Below are 17,443 nucleotides of genomic sequence, written 5' to 3'. Positions count from 1 at the left end.
CTGACTTTACTCATAGCTTCTGGACCTACCACCATCATTTTCCTTAACAGATTATGACTGAAAAATCTATTCCTGTGCTTTTCACCCCATATGATCCTCTACACAAAAGAATAGAAAACATCTTATCCACACCCCAGTTGCTGGCACAAGTACATGCTCCAAAATGCATATTCTACCATGAATTGAACATCGCAAGAAAAAAAAAAAATTAAATTTGAATAAAAAAAGGTAAGATGCCATATTTATATATATCTATGTATGTATGTGTGTGCGTATGTGTGTGTGCGCCAAACCAAACTCACTGCCATCATGTCTATTCCCACTCATAGTGACTCCCATTGGGTTTCTGGGCATTAAATCTTTAGGAAAGTAGATTGCCCCATCTTCCTTCCACAGAGCACTTGGTGCATTTGAACCACCAACCTTCTGGTTAGGAGTTAAATGCCTTAGGCACTACACCACCAGAGCTCCTTATAAATTGTTTTCCCAAATAGGAATGGATATATTTATAACCTTTACTTGGGTCAAAAAAAAATGGTCATGGTAATAACTATATGATCCTCTTTTGTGATAGAATAAGAACTTTCTCACATCTCCCTCTTCACTATTCTAGAATAGAAGTAATTTGATATGTAAACACTAAGAATGTGCTATTTAGTGTACTCACTTCTGTAGCACATATACTAAAATTGGAACAATACAGAGAAGATTAGCATGCCCCCTGCACAAGGATGACGCACAAATTCGTGAAGCATTCCATACTTTTTCAGCATGATAACATTGGGGAAAAAAGGACACCAAAGCATGAACTTAACAACAGAGGCAAATACTAGTATATACCCAATATTGCTTTACCAATTACACCAAACACCAGGCTACAGATAAATGTATAGACAATTGAGAAGATCAGATAAGGGGTCAGTGAGCAGGAATGTACCCTACACCAATGATAGATTTAGCATAGATACTAGTGATACAAAATAACCACAATCATTACAGAAGTAACAGAAGACTAAGTCATCCCTCAGAGACCAAACACCTTGGGAGAGAGAACCACCAGGCCTGCCAACTCAGGACCATAGTATTGGGGGATACCAAGCTCAATTGGCACAACACAGTACATAAAAATCTTATTCCACAATCTACTTTGGCGAGTAGCGATTGGGGTCTTAAAAGCTTTTCAGTAGCCATGTAAAATGCAACAAATGGTCTCCTCTCATCTGAAGTGAAGAAGAGTGGATTAGGGTTAGGGATGGTAACTGGGGCATGAAATTGAAGGTACATGAACTGTTGAATGTAAAACAAATTCTGCTCTGTAAATTTGCACTCAAACCACAATGGAAAAAAAAAAGAATATACTGTTTAGAACTTGTACACATATTTATTTTTGCCTGAAGATAAATGATCTACTCTTTTCAAATGAAATGCTTGAAATGGAAAGCAACAACAGACAAATAAAAGTATTAAATGTATCATTATTCCTTGTTGTTGCTGCTGTTGTTTGCCATCAAGTTGGACCCAACTCATAGTGACCCCTCCTTGGGTTTCTGAGATGGTATCACTACGGAAGGAGATTGACCAACCTTCCTTCCGAGGAGTAGCTGGTGGGTTTGAACCACCAGCCTTCTGGTTAGCAGTCAAGTGCCTTAGGCACTATACTACCAGAGTAACTGAAATACATGAAAAGCTATTTGGGACATAAAATATCCTCACCAACTTTATAAATTGATATTCACTCTATGTAGATGGTGTCCATTAATCTCATGAGTACTTTTTAATATTTGGGTGATTAGTAATATACGTGGTTAAATTTCAGTTTGGCTTATATAGAACTTGAAGTGAACAGGATAAAAATACTCCCAATAACTCATTTGAGAGAAACACAGTAGTTTTCCAATCAATCAATAGAGAGAGAGGAACAGGCAGGAAAATAGACATAAGCAGTGAAAAGGAGCTGCATCTTAATTGGCTTGTTCTCCTAGCTTGAATGAATCCACACATATAATTAAGGCTCAGAAAGAATATTTCTGAAGTGTAATTGACACAAATTAGGACATCATGCTTGGTAAGGGTCAGCAAAAAGAAAGGAATACCCTCAATGAGATGGATTGACACAGAAGCTACTCCAATGGGCTCAAACATTGCAATGATTGTGAGGATGGTGCAGGACCAGGTGGAGTTTTGTTTTTGGTTACATAGGGTCACTATGAGTCAAAATCAACTTAACAACACCTAACAACAAATAAGTTGTGTATGTATGTGTGTTTAGTGTATGTATATCTGAGTCTTTTTCTTTTTTTAACATACAAATATTGATATATCCAAAATCAAACCAAACTCTCTGTCATCTAGTCAATTCTGACTCACAGTGACCCCCATTGGATTTTCAAGGCTTTAAAACTTTATAGGAGCAGATTGTCTCATCTTCCTTCTGTAGAACAGCTGTGGGTTTGAACCACTGATCTTCTGGGTTTGCAGCCAAATGCCTTACCCACTACTCCATCAGAGCTCCTTAATATTGGCAGGGGAACATTTAAATAGCATTCTCAAGGTTCTGCTATTACCCATACTAATGCAAAACAGTTATATTTCTTATTTCTTAAATTTAACAAGTGTATCTCAGATAAATATTGTATTCATACATATAACTTAATATCATTGAATTGACAAAAATGTTACCATTCATTTGTCCTGGCCATAAAAAAAAATGTTACCATTCATTTGTCCTGGCCACCAGTAATTGTAAGTATCTTTATTGAATTGAGTTGTCCCCCCCCCAAAATATGATGAAGTCATAACTCCTGTTGCTGTGAATGTTATCCATTTTAGAAATAACATTTTCCTTTTGTTATGTTAATTAGATTATACTAGGGTAGAATGGGTCCTAAATGTAATCTCTCTGAATGGTGTATAAAAAAGAAAAACAGACATGGAGAGACACACACACACAGGGAAAGATGTCATGTGAAGAAAATTCATCTATGAGGAGGATCCATCAAGAACTTTCAGGGCTACCAGACACTGAAAAAGACAAGGAATGATCTCCTACAGCAGACATAGAATAGTCTTGTCCATACTTTGAATTTGAACTCTTAGCCTTTGACTACTACTCTACTTCGAATGCAATACCATAGATAAATCATCCAATTCCAATACTGAGGACAAAGTAAGTTAGGAACAATCTTGTAGCTACAAAATGTAACCCAAATGTAAAAAGGTTATTTTCAGGGAAAAACAGAGGTGGCTAATTATGCAGGAAACTTCTCATGGATGAAAAAATTGTGAAGTTAAAAGTAAATCATGTTTGGCACATAAGAAACATGTAGCATTTATAATGTTTCCATTTTTTTCTTATATTATTCACCCATGGTTATAAGTACAATACCAAATCATGAAATCATGCATCTGAGAAAGGACATTGAGATTTTTTTCCCCATTATGATTGGTTAATTTCATTGAGCTACTCAGAGACATGTGCATATTTGAGATAACATACTCTGCAAGTCTCATTGCTTCAGAAGCATTAATTTTCATAATTTGGATCTAATTACATAATTATTAAATGTAATGCTAGGTTTAGAAACACTGTTAAGTAACAATACTTATGTTTTTCTAAAGCATTACTTTTGCTCCTCAGAATTGAAAGGTCTTGATTAAAATCTCTTCATGTACATTTCCCAGGAAACCATGAGAGTATTTGTTTGATGCAAAGAGAGCTGTTTTTGTTTTGTTCTATTTTGATTTTTTAAGTTTCTCAATGTTTTGGGCCACATGTCAGCCAATCTCCATTAGATACAGTGCCTGATTAAACTGCTCTCTCTAGAACCATTAGGACAACTTTAGTGCTTCAGTTTATGATCACAGAGTGAACCACATTGCAGAAAGTCTTGACAGCTTAGAGAGAGCCTATCTGGGCACATAGAAACAAAAATTGTTCACAGTTGCAAAGTTTTGATTGCATGCATTATCCATGAGGATGACCAGCTATTTGTGTTCAAAGATGTTAGCCAATCAGCACAGGTGCAGAGAGAAAGTAAAATGGGGAACAGGAAAATCATAACTTAGAAAAAGTACTTTTCTTTGGCTCCTTTAACTCACACATGGTATTATAAAGCCTGGCTGAGTGCATTACATCACTTCTTAAATCTTCTCAGGTAGAACAGAAATAGAATAAATAAAGGAGGTGGGGTAAGAAGAGAGAACAAAGTCTTCAAAATCTGCTTCCAAATTACTGTACACAACACGGGGTTCTGTATGTTGAACATAGGCATTTGAAAATTCACCATGTTATCTTGCTTAACACAAGTCTCCTCCTTATATCAATTGTCTCCCTGTACTGCTGTACTGTCACCTGTTCACTTTTTTAAAATATGAGGTTCTTCTTTATTGTTTTTATTTCCATGTTAATGACAACAAAAAATTTCAAATGTTTAGGAGCAAAAGAATCAACAATATTTGCACATAATTAAGATGAGTTTATTAACTTATTAACTTCACCACTGTTATTAACTATGCCATTGCTATTCAGACCTTTTTTTTAAAAAAATTTAACTTTAAATAGGACTTGATTTTGATTGGATATAACCCTAAAACCTACACCAATCGAGTTAATTCCAACTCATAGCAACCATTTTTTAAGATAGAGTAGAACCACCTCATAGGGTTTCTAAACCTGTAAATCTTTACCGAAGCAGATGCCTCATCTCTCTTCTGCAGATTAGCGGGTGGGTTCAAACCACTAACATTTTGGTTAGCAGCTGAATGCTTTAGTCACTATGCCTCTAGAACTCCATTTGATCATATATATAAAGTAAAATCTGTGAAAGCTAGAAACCTTGTAGGGCAGAAACTCATCCAAGAAACAAACTCAAAACCAAACTCATTGCTGTCGAGTCGGATCCGACTCATAGCAACTCTTCCTTGGGTTTCTGAGGCAGTATCAACACAAAAGTAGATTGCTCAATCTTCTTTCTGAGGAGTGGCTGGTGGGTTTGAACCGTCAGCCTACTGATTAGCAGTCAAATGCCTTAGGCGCCACCGGAGCTCCTGAGGAAAACTCAAATATGTTCCGCTAAAATGAGTGGCAGAAAAATGACAATTTAGACAGGCAAATACTGCGCCCTGTCAAAGGTGGAAAACGTGTGAGACCCGAACAAAGAAAGTCTTGTCGAATTCCAGCTCTCACAGGTATCACTATAGTATAAATTGTAAAGTAAAAATTACAGGTGAAAAGAATTTCTCTTTTCCGTGTCCTCCATCTTTTATTTACGTAAACAACAGGAGAAATGCTGTTTCTCTTTCTACTCTTTCATCATTTAACAATAGTTTTGACACAAATTCCTATTACCTTCTGGGTTAAGAAGCAAATTGCATGAGACTGTAAGAAAATTGGGATCTACTTTAAAAAACTGCTTTCTTACCAACCAGGGCAGCAATGAGGTCATTTATAGAGAAGAGTGTTTCAGGGTCACCATCAAACAAATATGCAGTGCTGCTGGCTTAAGGACAAGAAGAAGCAGAAGAGGCCAGCAGGGGAAAATTGTATATTTGTCAAGATTGACAGTTTGCTTTATGGTGGACCTACCTCCTCTTTAAAGTAATTCCCATTCAGTTTATGGTAGATTGGTATACAATGAGGTCGGTCACAGCAAATCAATTCTGATATGATTGCATTTTAGCCATAGTCATATTTCTCTTGGAAATCTTGCCAGAATCTGCTGTTCATTTCAGAGGAACATTGATTTCCCTACCCGGACTCACTTGCTCTATTCCATCTTCTATTCAGCAGAGCTCTCCTTGAAGGAAAATCAAGTAGGTCCCAAACAATCTCCCCAAGGGGTAGCTATAACTATATACAACATGGTAAATCTTTCTCCTTAAGTAAAATATAGGTAAAACTCCATTCAACATATGCTATTGATTAAAATAAAAAAGAAGAAAGAAAGAAAAAGGTCTGATAAAGCTATCATTACTATGTGCCAATAAATGATGCATCATAATATGGTAACAACTTGTTTTCTTCTTTACAACAAGTTCTCTATAATGATAATGTTGTTGTTGTTGTTATGTGCCCTCGAATCGGCTCTGACTCATAGCAACCCCTCCTTGGGTTGCCGAGGCAGTATCACTATGGAAGTAGATTGCCCAACCTTCCTTCTGAGTGGCTGGTAGGTTTGAATCACCAGCCTTCTTGTTAGCAGTCAAGTGCCTTAGGCACTATGCTACCACAGCTCCTATAATGATAATAATAACTTCCTAACTATTAAAAGGAGCTCTGGTAGCATAGTGCCTAAGGCACTTGACTGCTAACCAGAAGGCTGGCAGTTCAAACCCACCAGCCACTCCTCGGAAGGAAGGTTGGGCAATCCTACTTCCGTAGTGATACTGCCTCGGAAACCCAAGGAAGGGTCACTATGAGTCGGGACCGACTCGATGGCAAATAACAACAACAAACTATTAAAAGTACCTGGTCTTCCCCATCTTAGCACAGTGCTTTCTAGGTGACATCTGACAGCAGACCACTTCCTAACAAAGATAGAACATATAAGGAGCCTTAGATGAAATTAGTTTTGTCAGTGGAAAACATTCACATTAGAAAGTTCAGATTACTGATGTCTTCCTTTAATTTCTTTAATTGAATATGAAATGCTGCTGTTCCCACATTTACCACCAATTGAAGTATAGCTTCTAGGATACTCCACCTATTTTTTAACCTCTGTTAAATATGTGAAGGAGCTCTGGTGATGTAGTGGCTAAGGCATTGGCTGCTAACCAAAAGGTCAGTGTTTCAAATCCACTAGCCACTCCTTGGAAGAAAAGGTGACATGATCTGCTTCTGCAAAGATGTACAGCCTTGGAAACCCAATGGGAACCTATGAGTCAGAATCAACTTGATGGCAGTGATTTTTTTGCTGTTGTTGTTAAACGTCTGACTGTCAATATTTGCCAGGTCCCCATATATTCTTGTTTGTTTCTATATATCACTGCTTGCTTTTCTTTTAGAAAATGGTCAGAATATCTCAGAAACACAGGTTTGATTTAAATATATTTCTCTGTTCAGGGTACATTGCCATCATCTGTTAAAGGCTATTGTTTTACTTATTTCCTTTATTTCTAAACCCTGATCTCAGTCTTTCCCATTTCCTTTCATGTGTTTTAGATATATTTCTGCATGTGCATGTAACTTGAAAGATACACACACACATATACACAAAAATGCCCATGTACTTTATTTCATTGCTTTGATTACTGCATAGTATTCTTTAGTGTTTATCCTTCCTTAGGGGTCTAGTTATTTTATCCTTATGCCATCTTGATATTAGCCTACTGGACTATGTTTAATTTGTGTTTTTGCCTCTTCATGTGAAAGAATGGGTAAGGGGGAAGAGAAACAAAGCACATCTAAAATGTGTACCCACCACCACCTTCTTTTCTTAGTATTTAGCTCTCTTCCACTTTATTCCCTTATTACCTCCCTTCACACATAAAAATTCAACTAGCTGTGTTCTCTTGGAGAGATTCATAGTCATTCATTAGTTTGACAAATCCATCCATCTCATATGGGCTTCTCTGGGATCTCAGGTATAGGTTACATAAAATGAGAAAAAAAAACATGCTTTATTCACCTTCATGGGAGGACTTGCCATCACTGCATTCTTCTCATGGTTCCCTGGAATAATGGGTTGATTACTGGGTAGTATGTATTCCCTTCATCCAGTCAAACCCTGAGCTCTATGTAAGAAAATCTTTCTTTCCTCTTTGACATTGATCTTGGTCATGTGGCATTCTTTGAACAATGGGATGTAAATGGGAATGAAAACACTTAAAATATATGTACAGCATTGGGCATCCATTCTTGGGCCCAATATTCTACCGTTTTAGTATTAGCTCTAGAATAAACACACTAGAGGAAACATGAGCCCAAACCAGTCTCATGGAGACCAAAGTGAGCCATGTCTATAGTCTGAAACAGAGCTATCACAACTGAATCATAGATGTATGACTAAACAATGAAACCTTATTTCTGTGTGGCATTGAGATTTTTTGGTTTTTGTTATGCAAAAGAGCTGATTAATGCAGAATTAGAATTCAAAGTATGATGTTGCCAATTAAAACCTAATATATGTGGCAGTATGTTTGGGAACCCCAAGAATGGTAAGGATATTGTTAAATGAGGTTAAGAAAATATAATATAGTGGCCAAACATTAGGTAAAATTGACTCTAGCAGTGACATAAAAGAGAGAAATTGTATCTACTGAACTTGCAGTGTTGACCTCAGAAATTTTGAAGCAGAATCTTGAAAGTATGAGCTGATTGCTATGAAATGCATTAGACAAGAAACTGCAAGAAAATGATGAATGCAGAAATGAAGTGACCTATTGGCGAACAGATTTACAAGACATAAAGTGAGTCTACAATTTACAAAGTTGAAAAATATTAAACTGTTTCTAAGTCAAGGATGAAACCAAGGTGTTCTGTAACACCTCGTCTTTTAGACCTTTGAAAGAGTTAAAATCATTGTGGTAGATGCCGTCAGATGGACCATGGGTCTTTCAGAAAGTCTGACGATAGGGTTTGGCAAAATTTTTAAAAAATAATTAATTAATTTAAAAAGAAACCACAGTTGCTTTTGAATAGAATTTTGCTCCATAGGGTTTTCCATTGTCTGTTTTTTCTGCAAGTAGATCACCAGGACTTTCTTCTGAGGCAACTCTGTGGACTTGATCTTCCAACATTTTAGTTAGTAGCCAAGTGTGTTTATTGTATGCACCACCTAGAGGAAAAAAAAAAACAAAAAAACCTCACTGTTGTCAAGTTGTATCCAACTCATAACAACCTCTCCTTGGGTTTCCGAGGTGGTATCACTACAGAAGTAGATTGCCCAATCTTCCTTTTGAGAAGTGGCTGGTGGGTTTGAACCAATAGACTTCTGGTTAACAGTCAAATGCCTTAGGCACTATGCCACCAGAGCTCCACCTAGGGACTCAAAGAAAATTCCTAATATACTCAAATTACGAATAAGTAAATCCAGAAAGTGATACAAGTGTGAAAAAGAATTGTGGTGTAGCTTTGGGCAAATAAAGTTGACTAGATCACATACATACATACAGCACACACAGCAGTTTTAGAGTGCTGTTCTAGCAAAAGTTCTGCCAGTCTGAACTAATGAAAACTGAGATTATTTGAGCTACAAAAAAACACCATGACTCCATATTTCTGTAGGCAAAAAGAAGCTCAAATGCTGTTTAATCTTGAAAACATGATATATTTTTTAATTCTTTTGTTCAGAAATGACCAAAGATGATGATGAAAAATGAAGACTCTCCAGAAAGTAGATCAAAGATCTTTGGAAAACTATAGACTAGAAAGCCACTCCCAGGAAAAAGATTCAGGGCCTAATCAAGTAAGTGTCCCAAACTCTACAGTAAACGGGCCTGGTAACATCTGCTAAGGAGAATTTCAGAATTTTTATAGATCAGAAAATCCTATGTGCTTTCTTTTTCACCTCGGATTGGTGAACATGGTTATCCTGCCCTAGTCCATCATTTTATGTTGGTTATATGGGAAGTAAATAACTTTTCTTTTTACTTCATAGGTCTTTGGTTCAAGAAGAGTAAATCTAGATCTGCTATAAATATAAGATTCTAGACTGTGAACTTGGTGCTATGATTGTATAAAACTTTTTGTGATACTTTTGGAGTGTGTTCCTAGAAGACAGAATGAATAATTTTGCATGATGAAGAGGAGTGAATATTGGTGAACAAGAAGGCACACTGTAAAAATTACATGACTGTTCAGTATATATTTTATTCCTGTACACTCTTTACCATGGGAAATAGATACGTTCTTATCCTTTTGATGTTGAACTTAAGTATACAACTTTGCTTTGACCAATGAGACCCTAGAAGATGTGATGCAAGCAAAGTTTGAAATGTGTAAGGATGATTGCATTCTGGAGTTCATGATGAGAAGAGCTTACTCTGGCTATCTGTTGTTACTTCATCCTGTGCCCAGAATGAAGACACATGGAAGAAAACTGAACCTTATCTTTAAGTAGGATCCAAGCTGAGTCGGATCTATACTTTGAAACACAGCTGCTCTGGCTGAATGGTATATCAACAGTGTGAAGGAAATCCACCACAAATGAATATAAGGCACAGGAACAAAAAATAAATGTTATGTTGCATGCCATTATCATTATTATTATTAAACACAGAAATCTGACTGAGGCACCTGACCTATCTGGATTTCTGACTTGTCTAGCTTTCATCATTCAGATATTTGTCTGATGATTATTGTGCTAAAGGCACACTCTATTACTGGACAATGACATTGTTTGGTCCCTCTGAGTTTCCCAGTACTTATTTACTCAGGTACATACCTTGTTATTCTCATTGTACAAGAAGAGATAAGAGTTCATTTTGCTTGTGGAACTTTTTAAAATAATTCTGGGCTTATAAATGCCTCAATAGGAGGCATTCAAAAATATCTTTTCAATGAATGACTTAACAGTTCATGTGAATTAACATGCTTGTATTATGTACCATAAGAAAATATAGAAGAATGTGGAATTATTTCTAGTGAATGCATATTTCAGCATATTCACTATATATTATTCTCTGCTTTGTATTAAAAATGTACCAATGTCATAATTCTCTATCACAAAATTCAGAGTCAATGATTTAGAAAATGCCTTTTTTTTCAAAGGAGAAGTATAATTTGGCAAATTGTGAGTTCATAATATGCATGAGAAAAACTCTTAGCTCTCAATAAGGAATATGACCTTTTCATGCAAATTTGTTCTATCCCTATATAACCACCAAACTATAGAGAGTAGAGTAAATCACCTATATGTTCTGAAAATCCTGAATGCCTCACTGAATTTTTCACTTTCTCAATTGGATAGATTAGATTTGTGTACATAGAGTTACAGGGAATTATTAGCTATGGAATTTTCCTCTTTACACTGACTAAGGAGCTCTGGTAGCATAGTGGCTAAGACACTTGCCTGCTAACCAGACGGCTGGCGGTTCAAACCCACCAGCCACTCCTCGGAAGGAAGGTTGGGCATTCCTACTTCCGTAGTGATACTGCCTCGGAAACCCAAGGAGGGGTCGCTATGAGTCGGGGCTGACTCGATGGCAAATAACAACAACAACAACAATGGCTACTAAGTCATGTCTGTTTGTCCTTTCATACAAACAAAGCCAGACAAAGACATTGAGACTGACACTTTTTAAGACATCAATCCAATTTTATTCAATTATCTATATAAGGATATTCCACCACTTGTCTGTCAGTTTGTCATACTGTGATGGCTAATGTGTTGCTGTGATGCTACAAACTATGCCACTGACATGACAAATACCAGCAGGGCCACCCATGGTGGACAAATTTCAGCAGAATTGGTGAAAAACAAGCTTCCAGGAGTTGACAAAATACTCATTGAGATGTTTCAACAAAAGGATGCAGCACTGGAAGTGTTCCCTTGGTTTATGCCAAGAAATTTGGAAGGCCAACTGCCTGGAAAAGATCCATATCTGTGACCATTCCAAAGAAAGGTGCTCCAACAGATGTGGAGATTATCAAATAATATCATAAACAAGTAAAATTTTGCAGAAGAAAAGTCAAAAACAGTTGCAGCAGTACATTGACAGAGAACTGCCAGAAATTCAATCTGAAATCAGAAGACTGTGTGGAATGAGGGATGTCAATGCTGACCTCACATGGATCTTGGTTGAAAGCAAACAATACCAGAAAGCGTTTTACCTTTGTTTTATTGACTACACAGACATTTGACTGTGTGGACTTAATAAATTATGGATAACATTGAAAAGAATGGAAATTCCAGAACATTTAATTATGCTCATGAGGAACCTGTACATACAGAAAGAGGCAGTAAGTAGTTGGAACAGAGCAAGGGGATACCGCATGGTTAGCATCAGGAAAGGTCATGGTTGTATCCTTTCTCCATACTTACTCAATCCATATGATGACCAAATAATCTGAGGAGCTAGACAATATAAAGAAGTACAGGACATCAGGACTGGAGGAAGACTCATTCACAACCTGTAAAATACAGATGACACAACTTTGCTTCCTGAAAGTGAAGAATACTTGAAGCACTTACTGATAAAGATCAAAGACTATAGCCTTCAGTAGGGATTATACTTTGACATAAAGAAAACTAAAATCTTCACAACTGGACAAAAAAGCCACATCATGATAAATGCATAAAAGGTTGAAGTTGTCAGAGATTTCATTTTATTTGGATCCACTATCAACACCCATGCAAGCAGCCATCAAGAAATCAAATGATGTATTGCATCAGGTAAATCTGCTGCAAAAGTCCTTTTTTAAGTGTTTAAGAGCAAATGTGTCACTTTGAAGACTAAGGTGCACCTGATCAATTCCATGTTGTTTTCAATAGCCTCATATTCATGTGAGAGCTGGACAATGAATAAGGAAGACCAAAGAATTGATGCATTTGAATTGTGGTGTTGGTGAAGAATATTGAATGTACTATGGGCTCTAGAAGAATGAACAAAACTGTCTTGGAGGGAGTACACCCAGAATGCTCCTTAGAAGGAAGAATTGCCAGACTTCGTCTCTCATAACTTTGTTCATGTTGTCCAAAGGGACAATTTCCTGGATAAGAACATCATGCTGGGTGAAGTAAATGGTCAGTTGAAAAGGGAAAGTCCTCAACTACATGAATTGGCACTGGCTTCAACAACGGGTTCAAGCATGACAATAATTCTGAGGATGATGTGAGTCCAGGCAGCATTTTTCTCAACATAGGGTTGCTTTGTGTCAGAAACAACTTGAATGCACATAACACTTACAATAACATATAAATGTATTACCACGAAGATTTCAAAATAGTTTAAAATAACTTTATTTTACTTTATACAAATAATTGGTATAAACATGCAAGGAATCTCCTTTAAAAGGTATGACTTAAGATGAACTTAATTTCAAAAATAAAGCTTATAGGAGTTAATGACTGCCTTCAACTATTATGTGTATTAATTTATAAACATCTGTAAGTGACAAAACCTTAAAAAAAAAAAAAACTTGATTGTTGGGAACCAAGAAAAAGACCCCCAAAAGAACATGATTGCAAGGCACATGTTCTAATTACAGTGAAGATATGACAAGGCCTCTCTTGTGATTTGAGTGTTTGCTTTTAGAGGTAGCAAGGCCTCTCTGTGGTTGAATGTTGCTTTAAGAGATGGCAAGATCTCTCTCACTGTTAAACACTTAATTGGCAGAACATCAAAGTATTAAAAGTAGATGTTATTCTCCATGATTTTATCTTATTGGGATGTTTCATACTTTGCATCGCTGTGTCCTAGTAAATATTTATCGTTTTATACTCCTTATTCCTGAGGAGATTTCTGTGATTGTTTTAATGGCCACCTGTTGTCCTTGAGCACGTAGAGGAGTAAAACTTCAGCTCGGTAGAGAAGCTGATTGTATGACTTCCAAGACTAATGATGTAATCATGTACAAACGTATAAATAAAGTAGAACAAAGGCATCAGGGGTCACTCTCACAGAACGTGCAGGGTGTCTGCCTGGCCCCCGTTCCTTTTAAATAAAAAAGAGAACTATTAATCCTTTTGTGTCACTTCATTTCATGACCTGTGCAGTTTTTCCAGATGTGGCACTGGATAATGTCTCTCTTTTAGGAAAATGCCATATGTAAAAATTAGACATACTAGGGAGCTCTGGTTGTGTAGTGCCTAAGGCATCTGACTGCTAACCAGACAGCTGGCAGTTCAAACCCACCAGCCACTCCTTGGAAGGAAGTTAGGCAATCTACTTCTGTAGAGATACCACCTTGGAAACCCAAAGAGGGGTTGCTATAAGTCTAATTGACTCGACGTCAGTGAGATTGGTTTTGTTGGTTTTAGAACCCACTACTTTATACACGTATCATAAGGAGATAACACATTTTCCTAATATTTTAAGTTTTACTGAACAGAAAAAGTCTGTATTTGAACTAGTATATTGCTGCAAGAGAACCACTTTAAATTGTTAAAAAGAAAAAATGTCATCTTGAAGACTAAGGTGTACCTGACCACAGTTGTAGTATTCCAAATAGCCTGAAGGATGGACAATGAATAAGGAAGACCACAGAAAAAGGAATGCATTTGAGTTTTAGTGGTGGTGAACAATATTGAATATACCATAGACTGACAGAAGAATGAACAAATCTGTCTCGAAAGAAGTACAGCCAGAATACTCCTTAGAAGTAAGAATTACCAGACTTTACCTCTCATACTTTGGTCATGTTATCAGAAGGGACCAGTCCCTAGAGAAGGATATCATGCTTGGTAAAATAGAGAGTAAGTGAAAAAGTGGATGACACTAAACAAGATGGATTAACACAGTGGCTGCAACAATGGGCTCAAGCATAGGACTGGGCAGTACTCGGTTCTGTTATATATTGGGTCGCTACAAGTCAGAAGTGACTTAATAGCACTTAACAACAGCAACAACATGTGCCAGTATTATGACAAGTACTAAAAGTTCAGAAATGATTTCGATAGCAAGGTCCCTGCTGTAGCATAGTTTATATTCTTTAAACAAAATAAAAGAAAACAAAAACTACTGCTATTGAGTCAATTCCAACTCATGTTGTTGTTGTTATGTGCCACTGAGTTGGCCCCAACTTATAGCGACCCCTTCTTGGGTATCTGAGGTGGTATCACTATGGAAGTAGATTGCCCAACCTTCCTTTTGAGGACTGGCTGGTGGGTTTGAACTGCCAGCCTTCTGGTTAGCAGTCAAATGCCTTAGGCACTACGCTACCAGAGCTGCCTTCCAACTCATGTTGTTGTTATAATGTGCCGTCGAGTCAGACCTGACTCATAGCAACCCCTCCCTGGGTTTCCGAGGCAGTATTACTATGGAAGTAGATTGCCCAACCTTCCTTTTGAGGACTGGCTGGTGGGTTTGAACTGCCAGCCTTCTGGTTAGCAGTCAAGTGCCTTAGACACTATGCTACCAGAGCTCCCTTCCAACTCATAGAGATCTCCATTAGGTTTCCAAGGCTGTAAATCTTTATGAAAGTAGATTGCCTCATCTAAGTCACATGGATCAGCTGGTGGGTTTGAACTGCCAATCTTCTAGTTAGCAGCCAGATAAATGCCTTACCTACTATGTAACCAGGTAGTAATAAATATTACCAATAAAAAAATACATGAACACACAAATAAATAAAACATTAGAGGATGATGTAAGCTACAAAGAAAATAATATAACTTGTTGTTATAGTAAGATACTGGATAGCTACTTGATGTTGTATGGTATAACCTGAGATTTGAACAAAAAGCAAGAGACACCTATGTAAAAACCAGAGAAAGGCCATATCCAGCTAAGAGAATCACTAGTAATGTATAAGTTTGGAACTTCCAAGGAATAGAAAGAAGTCACTGAGGCTAGAGTATATTGGGCTAGGTGGTAGAATGGAGCAACACACACCATAGAATTTCCAAGGTTGTAAACTTTATGGAAGCATACTGCCACAACTTTAACCCAAGGACTGCTTGTTGTTGTTGTTATGTGCCGTCGAGTAGGCCCCGACCCATAGCGACCCCTCCTTGGGTTTCCGAGGCAGTTATCACTACGGAAGTAGGATTGCCCAACCTTCCTTCCGAGGAGTGGCTGGTGGGTTTGAACCGCCAGCCGCCTGGTTAGCAGGCAAGTGTCTTAGCCACTATGCTACCAGAGCTCCCCAAGGACTGCTAGTGGGTTCAAAATTATGACCTTTTGATTCAGAGCCAAGTTCTGAACTATTATGCCTCCAGGATTTCTTTAAAACATTTCATACCAGAAATTAAATTTTATTTGACTTCAATATTGCCTGATAATAATGGAGGTCTATTCACTCATTAAAGACCAAAATTTAATTGCACATCTAGTGTTCAATAAGATTATAATTAAAAAGACACACATATTTGAAGTTACTGGAATAAATTTGTCCAGAATTTTAAGATATCCGTATGACCTAGTAAGCTTGTAATTTCATTAAAGACTATGGCCCCCCCCTTTTTATAAATAAATATAATTGACCATTCTCAGAAAAAAAAAAAAAAAATTATTGACGTTTTGGTTACTTCATGCTGCTTTAACAGAAAATACCACAAATGGGTGGCTTGAGCAAACAACAGTTTATTCTCTTACAGTATTGGAGGCTAGAAATGCAAGTTCCAAGTGCTAGGCTCCAGGGGCTAGGTGAAAGCCTCTTGACCTTGGGTTTCAGCTCTGTCTCTTTCTCCTGGTCTCCTGAAGCTGGAGGCTCTCTTCACTCAGGCAGCTGATGGCTGCGGAGGCTAGCAAGCCCCAGGTCAACAAATAAAATGGCACAGTCCCAATATTACCAAACTATGTGGTAGGCCACTGATTCAAGTCCCATTAACAGTCCCAAGATAGCAGACAAATGGCAAACTGCTGAACATCGATTGGCTACATGCTGAGTTCAGGTGGGCCAAAGCTAGAGACCATTCCTAAAGCTTCTCCTTACATACTGTGAGCGGACTGCATCTCAGAAGCAGCTATGCAGCTGCTCACAGTAGATAGAACCATGGAGTTGGTCACCAGTGTCATCATGGGGAATAACTACATTCAGCTACCCAGCCACTGAAAACCAGGTCCAGCCAAGTTGACATATAACCTTAACTACTACAACTGAGAAACTCCATTGTCTTAACAATTTCATATTTTATTCAGTCCTATTCTTAAATATTCCTTTAACTGCTAATCACTTTAAGAAAATCAGCATTCTCTTACTTTTGAAACTTTATTTTTGCTTTTAGAACCACCAGCCACTCCTTAGAAGGAAGGTTGGGCAATCTACTTTCATAGTGATACTGCCTTGGAAACCCAAGGAGGGTTGCTATGAGTTGGGTCTGACTTGACATAACAACAACATAGTTATTTTAGGAGTCCTGGCGGTGCAGTGGTTAAAGCACTAGGATGCCAACCAAAAGGTCAATAATTCAAACCCATGGGTTGCTTCATGTGAGAAAGATGTAGCAGTCTGCTTCCTTGGAAACCCTGTGGGGGCAGTTCTACTCTGTTCTACAACAGAATGAAACACTACCCAATCCTGTGCCATCCTCACAATGTTTGCTGTGCTTGCACCCATAGTTGCAGCCACTGTTTCAATCCATCTCGTTGAGGGTCTTCCTCTTTTTCACTGACCCTCTACTTTACCAAGAATGAAGTTCTTCCCCAGGGACTGACCCTTCCTGATAATATGTCTAAAGTATGTGAGACAGTCTTTCCATTCTCACTTCTAGGAAGAATCCTGACTGTACTTCTTACAAGACAGATTTATTCATTCTTTTGGCAGTATATTCAATGTTCCCCACCAACACCATAATTCAAAACATCAGCTCTTCTTCAGTCCTCCTTATTCATGGTCCAGCTT

The 17,443-nt window shown here is 37.6% G+C and overlaps 1 non-coding gene across 1 annotated transcript; it reads left to right on the top strand.

Moving 5' to 3' along the window:
• Positions 1-659: 659 nt before the first annotated feature.
• Positions 660-766, top strand: LOC122151396. Its single transcript, XR_006164130.1, has one exon. It is a non-coding gene; the product is annotated as a U6 spliceosomal RNA (small nuclear RNA).
• Positions 767-17,443: the final 16,677 nt, after the last annotated feature.

The sequence above is a fragment of the Orycteropus afer genome, unplaced genomic scaffold (genome assembly GCF_000298275.1).
Source record: "Orycteropus afer afer isolate SDZICR_OR568_19922 unplaced genomic scaffold, OryAfe1.0 scaffold00430, whole genome shotgun sequence".
Classification (NCBI taxonomy): Eukaryota; Metazoa; Chordata; class Mammalia; order Tubulidentata; family Orycteropodidae; genus Orycteropus; species Orycteropus afer.
Note: the sequence above shows the minus strand (reverse complement) of the source record. Positions and strands in the feature narration are given on the sequence as shown.